Here is a 12,988-nt window from a genome sequence, read left to right on the forward strand (position 1 = left end):
AACAAAAGTTTTGAATATATATCGATTCCCATCAGGAAAGAGTTGTTCAAGATCTTTTCTTTTTCCTTTCCTTTCCTTTCCTTTCCTTTCCTTTCCTTTCCTTTCCTTTCCTTTCCTTTCCTTTCCTTTCCTTTCCTTTCCTTTCCTTTCCTTTCCTTTCCTTTCCTTTCCTTTCCTCTCCTCTCCTCTCCTCTCCTCTCCTCTCCTCTCCTCTCCTCTCCTCTCCTCTCTCTTCTCTTCTCTTCTCTTCTCTTCTCTTCTCTTCTCTTCTCTTCTCTCTTCTCTTCTCTTTTCTCTTCTCTTCTCTTCTCTTTTCCTTTTCTTTTCTCTCTTCTCTTCCTTTCTCCTCTTCTTCTTCTTCTTCTTCTTCTTCTTCTTCTTCTTCTTCTTCTTCTTCTTCTTCTTCTTCAACATTGGACTGGAACTCACAACCCTGAGATCAAGAGGTTTTTTTGCTCCACTGACAGAACCAGCAAAGCACTCCTCTTAATGCCCCTCTGAACCCTGAAATTCCAATGATTGGAAACCCAGAGCATGAGCAATGCTTTCCTTCCCTCCACTCCGCTCCCCTCCCCTTCCCCTACCCTCCCCTCCCCTTTCCTCTTTTCTTTTTTAAAGTGGGCTCCATGCAGGAGCACCAGGGTGGCTCAGTCGGTTGAGCCCCTCTCCCACTCATGCTTTGTGTCTCTCTGTCTCTCAAAACTAAATAAACATTTTTAAAAATGTAAAGTAGGTACTGTGCCTGATACAGGGAGCAAGGCGGGACCTAAACTCACAACCCTGAGATCAAGATCTGAGCTGAGATCAAGAGTCAGATGCTTAATGGACTGAGACACTCAATTTATATATATTTATAAACATATATTTAAAATGTTTTTATTTATTTTTGAGAGAAAGAGACACAGAGTGAGTGGGGGAGGGGCAGAGAGAGAGGGAGAGAGAGACACAGAATCTGAAGCAGGCTCCAGGCCATGAGCTGTTAGCATAGATCCCTATGTGGGGCTCGAACCCATGAACTGTGAGATCATGACCTGAGCCAAAGTTGGATGTTTAACTGACTGAGCCACCCAGGCACCCCTATATTTCTTAACCATAACAGTCTATTTCCTAGTTTAACTTAGCGAATTTGTTTCAAGACCAAACAGCCTTGATGGCTTTTTGTGAACTTATGACATGCGCCATTGAATTTCTGACAGGTGAAGTTACATTTTAAGTCTCTGTTAAGGGAAAAAAATGCTGCTATTCTGTTGCCACAGAACACAATTGGAATATACAGAAGAGTTTGCCTTTGAATATATATATTCAATCATATATTCATATGAGTTCATGAATCAATTATATTTTTGAATTTAGTTTTATGCATTTCATATATATGATTTTATAAATTTGATTTTTAAAGTACTGAAAACTGTGAAATAGGATTTAATTGCTATTTCTGAATCACATAGAGAAGAAAAGTGATTCTGCTTTCTTAGTCTACTATCTGAAACAATTTTGACACTATGTTATTTTCCTGGTATCCCTTTGAGGTGATTTCAGTTTCTATTGAATAAAAAACTACATAGGAGGTATGGCCCATTGCTCTTGTAACCCAAATTCCACGTAGACGTTGCCCTTGATGGAAGAGGGGCTATTTGCCTCCACTTAAGGGTGGACTGGATGGCACAGTATGTCTCCTCCCATCATGGGGGTTGAATTCTATCTGGATACTGTGAAATGTTGTTGAACATTCATTAAGCTTTAATTTACTAAAATAATTTCTTGTGTTCTAGGAAACCAAAAAGTAGGTTATTTCATTAATTAAAAGTGATTGGAAAGGTCACCTGGTAATGCACTGGCAAGAACCTTTCATCCTGGTCATGGCTTTTTTACCATGCCCGTCTTCATTTTTTTTTTCTTGAGCAAGTTTATACTGATAGGTAGATACAGGAATAATATAAAGCAAAATGAGTGGCTGGAAAGCAGACAATGCAGGAGATATGGTTATTTGACAAACACAGTTTGTCAGAAATATGTCCTCAGTTTTTATACTGCAAAAAACAAGCCCCCAAACTCAATCCATTGAAATTGATTTGAATGTGGAGTTTAATGTTTTTAATAGCCCATCATAATTTACTCAAATATTTGAAGTTCTAGATGCTTTCATTCTGTTTTAAGCAAACCTAACTTATTTGCAAATGGTTAAAAATACCAAAACAATTGCAAGAATGCTCTTTTTTAGTTCTGAAGATATTGCTTCATTTTAAAGCATCAAGGATGATTTAGATTTTTGGAAGAACAGAGGAGGTATGGAGATTTCTGGACTCCCACAAATGCAAACCACCACCGAGGGGACCAGCCTCAGGACAGCTGTGGTCTGGAAGCCAAATTGGTATGGCAGCAAAAAAGAGCTGTTCTTTTTTGAATAATAATGACAACAAAACGCCTCCAAACTGAAACCAAGGAAGGACTAGAAACATTGTTTTGTTACTAATGTGAGGTTGGAAACATTGGCTTTCAAGTGAATTGGCCATGACCACACCAACACTTGGATGGGACCAGGGCTGGGATTGCAGGCAGATGTGAGCTTGTCATTGGCATGCCAACATTCACAAACCTTTCTCCTTTCTCCTGCTAGCACACTGAGGTGGGCCTTGCTTGAATGATACAAACTGATTATAGACACACACTACCTGGAAACATGTTGTTTAGCTTAATGTACTTAGGCACTCATGTATAAAAATACAACATTTATCCAGGATATTTGACAAATGCTCAGAAAAGTATCTATTATGCCAGAAAGCTCTCGAGGAAGCAGGCATTTCCAATGGAGAGCTCATTAACCCCATATTTACCAACTGAATAGGGAATTTGTCCTGCCTGGGAGAGATCATGATACCAAAATATATGGCTTCAAAGCAAGTAGTGAGGAGGGGGACAGATGCATGAGAAAGTCAAGATTTCTTACTAGGACCCAAGGGCTAGCCCGTGCTTTCCCAAGTATGTGTTTTAAGTGGTCATTATCCACTTACTCCATTTATCTCTGCATGTGTCTCTTTATCCCATTTCAGAAAAGCTTGCTATTTTTCAAATAACATGCTTTTTTTCTTTTTCACAAAAATGATGGTATTTTATTTTTCATTTTTTTGAAATGTTGCATTTTATTTTATTTTATTTTATTTTTACAAATAGTTTATTGTCAAGTTGGTTTCCATATAACACCCAGTGCTCATCCCCACAAGTGCCCTCCTCTGTGCCCATCTCCCCCCACCCCCACATCCAGCAGTCCTCAGTTTTCTCTCAGCACTCAAGAGTCTCTCATGGTTTGCCTCTCTCCCTTTCCCCCATCACTTCCCCCCTTCTTCTCCCCCATGGTCCTCCATTAAGTTCCTCCTAATCCTCCTATACATGCAAACATATGGTATTTGTCCTTCTCTGCCTGACTTATTTCGCTCAGCATAACACCCTCAAGGTCCATCCATGTTGCTACACATGGCCAGATTTCATTGTTTCTCATTGCCATGTAGTATTCCATGGTATAGATACCACATCTTCTTGATCCATTCGTCAGTAGATGGACACTTAGGCTCTTTCCATGTTTTGGCTATTGTTGAGAGTGCTGCTATGAACATGGGGGTACATGAAGGAACATGCTTTTTTTCTAAGCTAATTTCTTTAATATACAAACAGTGCTTATAGATCAGTAAGAAAAAATATTTCCAAAGAATATGAACAGAAAGAGAAATAGAAATGATTTTAAAACATTTTCACTTATCAGTTGGGCAGAGCTGAAAATTTTGAAAACATGCTGAGGGTAATTTGTGATAATATATGGTGCTGGTGAGGTTGTGGGAAAATAGTTGCTCTGATACATTGCTAATTAGGCTGTAAACTAATACAAGCTTTTTTGGAAAACAATCGGGCAGTATCTTCCAAAATTTAAAATGCGTGCATTTCTTTGTTACAGAAATTCTACTAGAATACTTCTAACAGATAAGATTCATGGTCACACAATTTGATGATGGTACAGTGGCTATTACTGGCTGGCATGGGAAATGTAGGGGTAGAGGCAAGGGTGGAAGAGAAACTCATTTATTCTCTGCATGCCATTGTATTGTTTAAATTTCCTAAATGTGTTACTTAGTCACAGAAATATATATATCATATATATATGATATATAAATAAATATATATAGGATATATATAAATAAATATATATTTTTATATATATTGGATACAGAAATGACTATAAGTTCACACACACATGCACACACAAAGGAAATTACTTACAAACATTGATATCAAACTGAATGACAAGAAGGTGGGAATTAGGTTGAAGGGAAAATAAAGGTAGAAAAGAAGGATAAGACTGCATTATATCATGCACAGTTGCTGGAGGTAAGCAGAAAGCAGCCAATGTAAAGATTGCTGAGTGTCTATAAAATGAAAGCAATCCTTTGCTAGAAATCTAACGATGCAGGACTTGAGATTGGAGAGAAGTTTCTCCTGTGGGTCCTCATGGAGAAGGATATAGCAAATGATGTCTTTTTAAAAAAAAGCCCAGAGTGGGGCACCTGGGTGGATCAGACAGTTAAGCGTCTCACTTCAGCTTAGGTCATGATGTCATAGCTGGTGAGTTCAAGCCGCGCTTTGGGCTCTGTGCTGACCACTAGGAGCCTTGGAGCCACCTCTGATTCTGTGTCTCCCTCTCTCTCTCTGCTCCTTCCCCATTCATGCTCTGTTTCTCTCATTCCTTCAAAAATACATAAACATTAAAAAATTTTTTAAAGCCCAAGGTAAATTCAATAGTATGCTTCAATAATAATCTATCCTTGTGGTAGATTGGATTATTGTTCCAAATTCTCATTTTTTCCTCATAAGAGGGTTCTCCGTTCATGTTCCTTGTTCAGAGATTTAATGGTACCTCTCACAAGAGAGGCAGTGGGTGTCTCCCCATCCCACTCTCTGACATCGGTTCCCACGCGGAACTTTCTCTTCCAATGAAATGAGGGCAGAATCGGCAGGAGTTGTGTCTGACCAGAGGACTTAAATGTGCTTGCATGGTTTGACTTGACGTTTTGAACTTCAGCTTCCCCTGTGAAAAGGCATGGCCCATGTAGCCATTGCTATTTCAGTCTGGATTCTGGAATGTAAACATGTGAGCAATCTGGACCCATAAACAAAGCCTGGAGTCTAACTGGGACCAGCTGATCTGCAGAGGTGTGTGGTGTGTGTGTGTGTGTGTGTGTGTGTGTGTGTGTGTGTAGTAAATGTTTCCTCTTTTAAGCAAATTTGATTGTTACATTGTTGCAGCAGAACCCAGGCTAATGCATCTCTGCAGACAGTGATAAAAAGTGAAAATAAGTTCAGGGGGCACCTGGGGGGGGGGCTCAGTTGGTTAAGTGTCTGATTCTTGCTCTCAGCTCAGGTCATGATCTTGCAGTTTGTGAGATTGAGCCCTGAGTCAGGCTCTGTGTTGACAGTGAGGAGCTTGCTTGGGGTTCTCTCTGTCTTTCCCCCACTCACACATGCTCCTGCTCTCTCTCTCTCTCTCAAAACAAATAAATAAACTTTTAAAAAGTGAAAATAAATTCATAAGGAGGCTTTTGAATTGCTGGAGATAGTGAGGATAGGCAGGTCCTCGAAGGATATAAACTTTCCCCTAAGATCATGATCCTATTTGGAGACTTTAAGAAATTTTTTGATAATCAGTGGGGAATGATACCAGGGTAACATAGTATTCTGTGAGTGAACTGCAGTAGCAATTAATCCTTATCACAAGAAAACTACCCCGTTTTCCTGAGGACAGTGCACGATGCCTTTGGGCATTTATTGAGAAGATGTGTAGAAACTGCAATGGATGCGTAATGTGTGTGTGCAGACGTGCCTGTGTTTTTGTGTTCTGAGGGGGGCACCTGGGACTAGAGATTGTCTTCCCTATCATTCCAGTTTATTTTGCTAAGAATCCTAGTGTTAAAAGTATATCAGGGCCGGGGCGCCTGGGTGGCTTAGTTGGTTAAGCGTCCGACTTTCGCTTAGGTCATGATCTCACGGTTCGTGGGTTCGAGCCCCGCGTCGGGCTCTGTGCTGACTGCCAGCTCAGAGCCTGGAGCCTGTTTCAGAGTCTGTCACTCCCTCTCTCTCTGACCCTCCCCTACTCATGCTGTCTCTCTCCTAGAAATAAATAAAACATTTAAAAAAATTAAAAAAAAAAAGTATGTCAGGGCCAAGGGTCAAAACACATGTGTAGACTCAACAATCTTAAGCCTCACCTTTGGAGTTTCTTCCCTCCTCCTTCAGTATAACTCAGTTTCCAAGAATAATGTTGATAGTGCTTTTAGGAACAACCCAGGGCAAGAGCTCAAGGCAGAGTCTAGATGTTTTCATGAAAGTTGACGTCTTCTTCACAAGGGACAACAAGACCCTTTGTAAGCACAGCCATGATTCTATAGGATTAGCCCAAACAAAAGTCTTGGGAGGAAGTTTAGCATATATTTTGTAATTGGTTTTTTGAGTCTAGAAAGAAAGAGAATGGTTTTCAGACATTCAATGACTTCTGGTTTCATCCCAAGCCAATAAGTAAACTTAACAACAAGGTTTAGTAATTGTTGGACACAGTCATCTTTAGGAAGAAAGGGGAATCTGAAAGAAAGTCTGGAGAAAGCAGATGATCTTACCTTGAATATTCTTTTGTAGCCAATTCAATTAGAGAATCACTATTCTTGTTGTTCACCTATTGTTTTAGTTTGTCTAAGTAAGAGAAATACTTGCATGGAGGAAAGAAATGGTTTGGATTTTCTGGTCTTAGGTCCTTAGATCTGATCTCTCTCTATATCTGTCCCTCTCTCTGTCTGTCTTTTTTTTTTTTAATTCTTTAATGTTTATTTTTGAGAGAAAGACAGAGAATGTGTGTGTGTGTGTGTGTGTGTGTGTGTGTGTGTGTGTGTGTGAGCAGGGGAGGGTCAGAGAGAGAGGGAGACCCTCTCACAGAATGTGAAACAGGCTCCAGGCTCTGAACTGTCAGCACAGAGCCCGCCGCGGGGTTCGAACCCACAACCTGTGAGATCATGACCTGAGCTGAAGTCGGACGCTTAACCAACTGAGCCACCCAGGTGCCCCTCTCTGTCTGTCTGTCTATCTGTCTGTCTTTCTCTCTCTCTCTTTGCTTCTCTTCCTTTATTTCAGCTCCTTCCTATGTATGTCTTGGTTAGATTGACTCCCTGACTTTCATTTTCTGCATCAAGTCCACACTTATTATCAAGTTTGAAGCTTTGGGGTCTCTACTATTCAGGATATCTATCTATCTATCTACCTATCATCATCATCTATCTATCTAAAAAGATTTATTTAAAGATTGGCTCACACTATTGTAGAGACTAGCATCTGCAGTTTGCAGGGAGGGCTGGCAGGCTTAAATCTGCATGGAGGCAGAATTTCTTCCTTTTCTGGGGGTGGGGCTCAGTCTTCTCTTTTAGGTCCTTCAACTGATTAGGTGAGGTCCATTCACATTCTGGTGGTTAATCTGCTCAAAGTCTACTGATTTAAATCCAAATCTGAACAAAAAACCACCTTCACACAACATCAAGGCTGGTGTTTGACTAAGCAACTGGCTACCATGGTTGAACCAGGCTGAGTCATAATTTTAAGCATCACAAGGTCAGAACTCACCATACTCCATGCCCGGCTTTAGACCAGTATTCCAGTCTTCTGCTGGTTCAGGTGGGGAAATAGAACAGTTAGGATCCCACTTAGATGTGGACCCTAAATGAATGCCATTGACATTCTTGCTAGTTAATTGGGAGATATTTGCCACTTGGTTTGTCAAGTAAATATAATGATACATATTGTTAGCACACACTTCCTCTATTTGGCAGATGGTATGTCCTTAACATGGCACACTGGTGTAGGAAATTATTTGACTTCTTAGTTCCATATGGTGACATATTCCTTTTGTGATACTAGAATATGAGTGTGTTAAATTTTTTATGTGTGTGTGGGGGGGGGAGGAGGCATATGCATCACATCTGGAAATTTAAAAATATCAAGGAACCAGATGTACATTCATATGATCGTATACGTATATACATATATACTACACACCCCTTTAAAATGGGAACAGCTTCGTTTGTATCCTTTGGTTTTATTGAAGAATCTAGAGAGTGAATAAAACCATAAGAAAACATATGGAAAAGCAGTCAAATAGGCTATAAATATAATCTAAATTGTTTTAGCAGCATTGTAGAAGGAGGAGGGGGAGGGTGATGGTACTTACTGATTAGTTAGAGTTGATGGCAGGTTTGGTATGAGGCACTTTTCTTGTATTATCTCATCTGATGTGAGGGAGCATTTTTCTTAAACTGGTTCAGCAAATAAAGTGCACAAGTGAGATTTGCTTTAAAGTTTGTCTTACTCTAAATACATGTGGTTAGTCCCCTTATTACACTGTAGCCACATCTCTGGCCATGTATGAACACTTCCAGAACACTCAGTAGCCAATCACTCATAAGATGTACTTGTGATGATGGGCAATGTGCTGATACTGCTTTGAAAGTCTCCCAGGCAAAATTACGCTTCATGACTTAGAGCTTGGGGATACATTGATTCTTTATGGTGATCAGAAGGGAATTCTTCCTCCTTTTCCCCTCCTTTCTGCTTCAGGACACCTTATACAGGGTATTTTGGAGGAGACTCTGCTAGCCCTTCCCTTACCAGGATCATTTGTTTTAGAAAAGTCATTCCAAGTGACCCAAAGGGGATGGGTTAGAGAGGATCAGTTTGGGAGATGGAAGAGATAATATAGGTAAGACATGCTGGAGACAGAAATGGACTCAAGACTTTTCAGCAAGTACAATCGGCAGGCCTTAGTATTGGTTGAGTGGCCTGGGAAAGTGAAGGGGAGTGAGATCAAAGAGGACTCCCAAGTTTCTGGTTTTGACCATGGGACAGATGGAGTTAAGTTTCAGTGTGAAAGTAATCAGTTCACTTTGTGTCTGTTGAGTTAAAGGTGATGTGGGCCAACTGGGTGGAGCTGTCCAGTAGGTGGTGCTGTGGCAATCAGAAGGGAGGTCTCAGGGAGATGGAGCTGGACAAGGAGCTCTGGAGAGTACAGTGACTGCCACATTGCCTGCTTCCCACAGGTGCTCACCAGATATTTGTGAAATGCACAGGATAAGAGTGCTGGTTGTGGACACACTTGGGTTGGGATAGGAAGGGGTATGTTTGCATTTGAAGGCTTTTTTCTCTGATGGGTTTGTTATTTACTGAAGGGGAGGAGTGGGTGATGATATTTTAAGATTGTTCAGAGAAGAGAAGTTCTGAACTAGCCAACTGTTGAAAGGAAATGAGTCAGCTAAAGAAAGATAAAGGGATCCTTGAGCAGTCTCAATGAGTTGAAGTGAGGTAAGATACTGTAAATTAATAGTGGTTCCAACCTGCTAGGTGGTGTGACTTTGTCAGTCGAGACAAAGACAATTCCCAGATGGTGGAAGTTGGGTTGATTAACAGTGGGGTTTTACTGGGTACCTACAATGAGAGTGAATCCAGGGGGTTGATTTGATTGACAGAAATGGAGTCTGGGAGTGCACCATCCTCTTCAATTTTTTGAAAGAGTTTGAGAAGAAGTTGTGTTAATTCTTCATTAAATTTTTTGTTGGAACTCACCAGTGAAACCATCTGGTCCTGGGCTTTTCTTTGTTGGAAGGTTTTTAACTATTGATTCAATCTCCTTACTCATAGTTCGTCTGTTTAGATTTTCTGTTTATTCAGGAGTCAGTCTCAAACATAGTTGGTAGGAATTTATCCACTTCTTGTAGGTTGGCCAATTTGTTGGCATTAATACCAGTCTCTTATGATCTTTTGCATTTCTGTGGTATCAGTTGTAATGTTTCCACCTTCATTTATATATACAGTAAAACCTTGATTTATGAGCATAATTCATTCTGGAAGCATGCTTATAATCCAAAGTGCTTGCATATTAAAGCAAATTTCCCCATAAGAAACAACGGAAACTCATATGATTCATTACACAACCCCAAAATATTTGTATAAAAATGATTACAATACTGTAATATAATATAAAATATTAAAGAAAATACAAAATATAAAGAAAAAAAATTAACCTGCACTTATCTTTGAAAACCTTTGTGGTTGGTATGAGGGAAACAAGAGAAAGGAAGGTTATTGTGTAGAATGACTTTCATTATCACTAATGTTGACTACAGTACAGTATGATAAACTCTTGTCATATACTGTATTTAATGTGACTGGAAATAAGGCAGCAGAGGAAAGGGTGTCTATCTGCAGGCAGCCTGACCTAGAATAAAGCATAATATTCCTAAGTTTACTTTTGTATGGAAAAGCAAAGAACTGTCCATGGATGCTTTGAAGTGACAAGTTTTTTAAAAATCCTTGGGAGTATTGGGGTTTTTCAGAAAGAACCATCTTCAGAGCATGTTTCTGAGTGATTCCAAGGATGGATCCAGGAATCTTACAGCCTATTAGAAACAGCAGCAGCCAGGTGTCTGGAGGGAGGTGTTCTCTTTGGCGGGACCCTGGGATGGGACTCTGGTTTCAGGCCACTGGCCAACATGCCCCAGGGAATGGCAAGAGCTGGTTCTCTATGTTCTCAGGCAGTTTCTCCAGGTGCCTGCCAGAGAGATGAGCAGCCTTGGCTGTGTAACTTCACCCAGAGATAGGCTGGGAAGGATGAGAAGACCTTTCACACATTTGTCATTTTTGCACTTTTTAAATAGACACAATCCTTTTTTAAAATGGAACATTATATCAATCCTAATATAAAGACAGATTCAGGCAGAAATGCTGGTACAATGGTTTCTGAGTATCAGACACACCATAGCCTCTCCAAGTGGCCAAAAGGAACCCATTTTGCAGTCAAACGCTCTACCACTGAGCTATACCCACAAAAGGACCCATTTTGAAAACCACCAGTCCTGAGTGACTAAAACTACCCCTAGCTTGGATCATCATGAAACAGTTACACATTGAGACTTCCTTACTTTGGCCTGTGTGCTCTGCATTCTATCTTGATCTGGGTTTGTTAAGGATGGCAGGCGGACATAGCTATGCTCCTGTGTGTTGGTGAAGACCATGTGTACTGTTCACACAGACACTCTTTTATGGGGCACACCAAGAGAAATCCTTGTACGAGTTCCTGGCAGCAAAAAATGTTTTTCTTCTGAGCTGCTACTTGGTATTTTTTTTGTAATTTTGTGGCTGCTGGGAATGTCATAACAGCATTTGTCTGCCTATAAAGCTTAGCTCCAAATTTTTGGTCCATCCACCATGAATATTTGTGCAGGAATTTTAGGGGACTTCATTGAACTATCTTAATTTCATTTCTCCTTTACTCTTCTTTATATAATAATTTGATTGAATTATATACATAGTTATGTTTAGAACAGGCATAAGATTGCCTTTGGTTGTAGTGAATTTTGGTGATTTAAAGCTAAGTTTGAATGGCCAAGAGGCAGACTCTAGGACAAGAATTGAATGCAGTCAGGGGCACCTGGGTGGCTCAGTTGGTTAAGAATCCAACTTCAGCTCAGGTCATGATCTCGTGGTTCGTGGGTTCGAGGTCCTTGTAGGGCTCTGTGCTGACAGCTAGCTCAGAGCCTGGAGCCTGTTTCAGATTGTGTCTCTCTCTTTCTCTGACCCTCCCCTGCTCATGTCTCTCTCTCTCTCTCTCTCTCTCTCAGAAATAAATAAAACACTAAAAAATTAAAAATAATTGAACGCAGTTATTGATTTGACAAGTGACCCTGGGGAGCATTGGTAGGAGAGTGGGGGAGGGAGGCAGAGAGGGGAGGGAGCCAAAGTGCAGGTGTGGTCCAGAGCAGGTGACTGCTGTGGTCCTGTGGGATGCTTGGGTTCAGTCCTGCTGAGCACCTTGAGGAGAGTGGGTAGAATATTCCTCAGAATTGTTTCACTAAGGAGCAGGGAATTTGGAGTATTTGTCCATTAACTCCCATTGTTCAAACCTGAGATTTGTTCCTGGGGGCACTCATTATCTCGCACTTGGGTCTGTCCTGTTCTGGACGTACCAGCTGCTGCAGCCTGAAATGGCCTTCAGGTCAGAAGTTGCATGTTTTTGCAACAGGGGGTGGTAGCCTGAAAGTGAGGGCCAAGGGAAAGAAGGTAGAACACACACAATTGTTGACTCCAAAAGTCTTCTGGAAAAGCGGGAAGAGATAAATAAAGCCTTCATTTGCATTGTGCGCTTTAGTCATTATGTCTCTGAACACCCTAACACTGTTAGTAACGCAGATAAAAAGAACATCAGTAGTTGAAGCGAGAGCTGTCATCTTCGTGCCTTTCACATAACATTACAATGTTAACAGTCTCTACCGTTTCACAAATGCTATCACAGTTGTTCTCTCATTAAGAGATGATCAGGAAGTCAGTTCTTTCCTTGAGCCCACCTTCTCATCTGGAGGAGGGCTGTTTACAGTTCATGTAAATCAATCCTGGCTCTTCTCTCCCTTGAGGGGAAGAATGAGAGCTTCCCCACCTGGCATCAGTTACCTCTGGGTGTGGGGCTGCTGCTCTCCCAGGTGCCCCTCCAGACCAGACACAGCACACAAATCTCCTCACATGCTCAGGGCTCAGCTGAAACCGGGTCATCACTCTTGGCCAGATTGTACTCAATGTTCTGGGGCTACCAAATGGTTACAGTACATAAAGGCACTAATTCCCTCTCCTAGCCTGCTGCTGCTGGAGTTCTTCCTCAAACAGCTCTTCCTTCTTAAAAATCCAGGCCCTTGACTTTGACTTTTCCTCACTTCTCAGAATGGTGGGTACCCATACTTTACCAACTGAAAATGGTCCATACCCATCCGGAAGAATGTTGCTCCAGAGTGCCTTTGGGTAATTAGAAAGGAGCAGGCTGGCTTGAGGGCCTCTAAAAGGCATCAAACGAGTCTCAAGGCACCCCACAGCCTTCTTTATCTCAAGCTCACTTACCAGATGCACACTGGCTATCCATTTCCCTGGC

This window comes from Hyaena hyaena, unplaced genomic scaffold (genome assembly GCF_003009895.1).
Source record: "Hyaena hyaena isolate Hyena2069 unplaced genomic scaffold, ASM300989v1 scaffold_2134, whole genome shotgun sequence".
Lineage (NCBI taxonomy): Eukaryota > Metazoa > Chordata > Mammalia > Carnivora > Hyaenidae > Hyaena > Hyaena hyaena.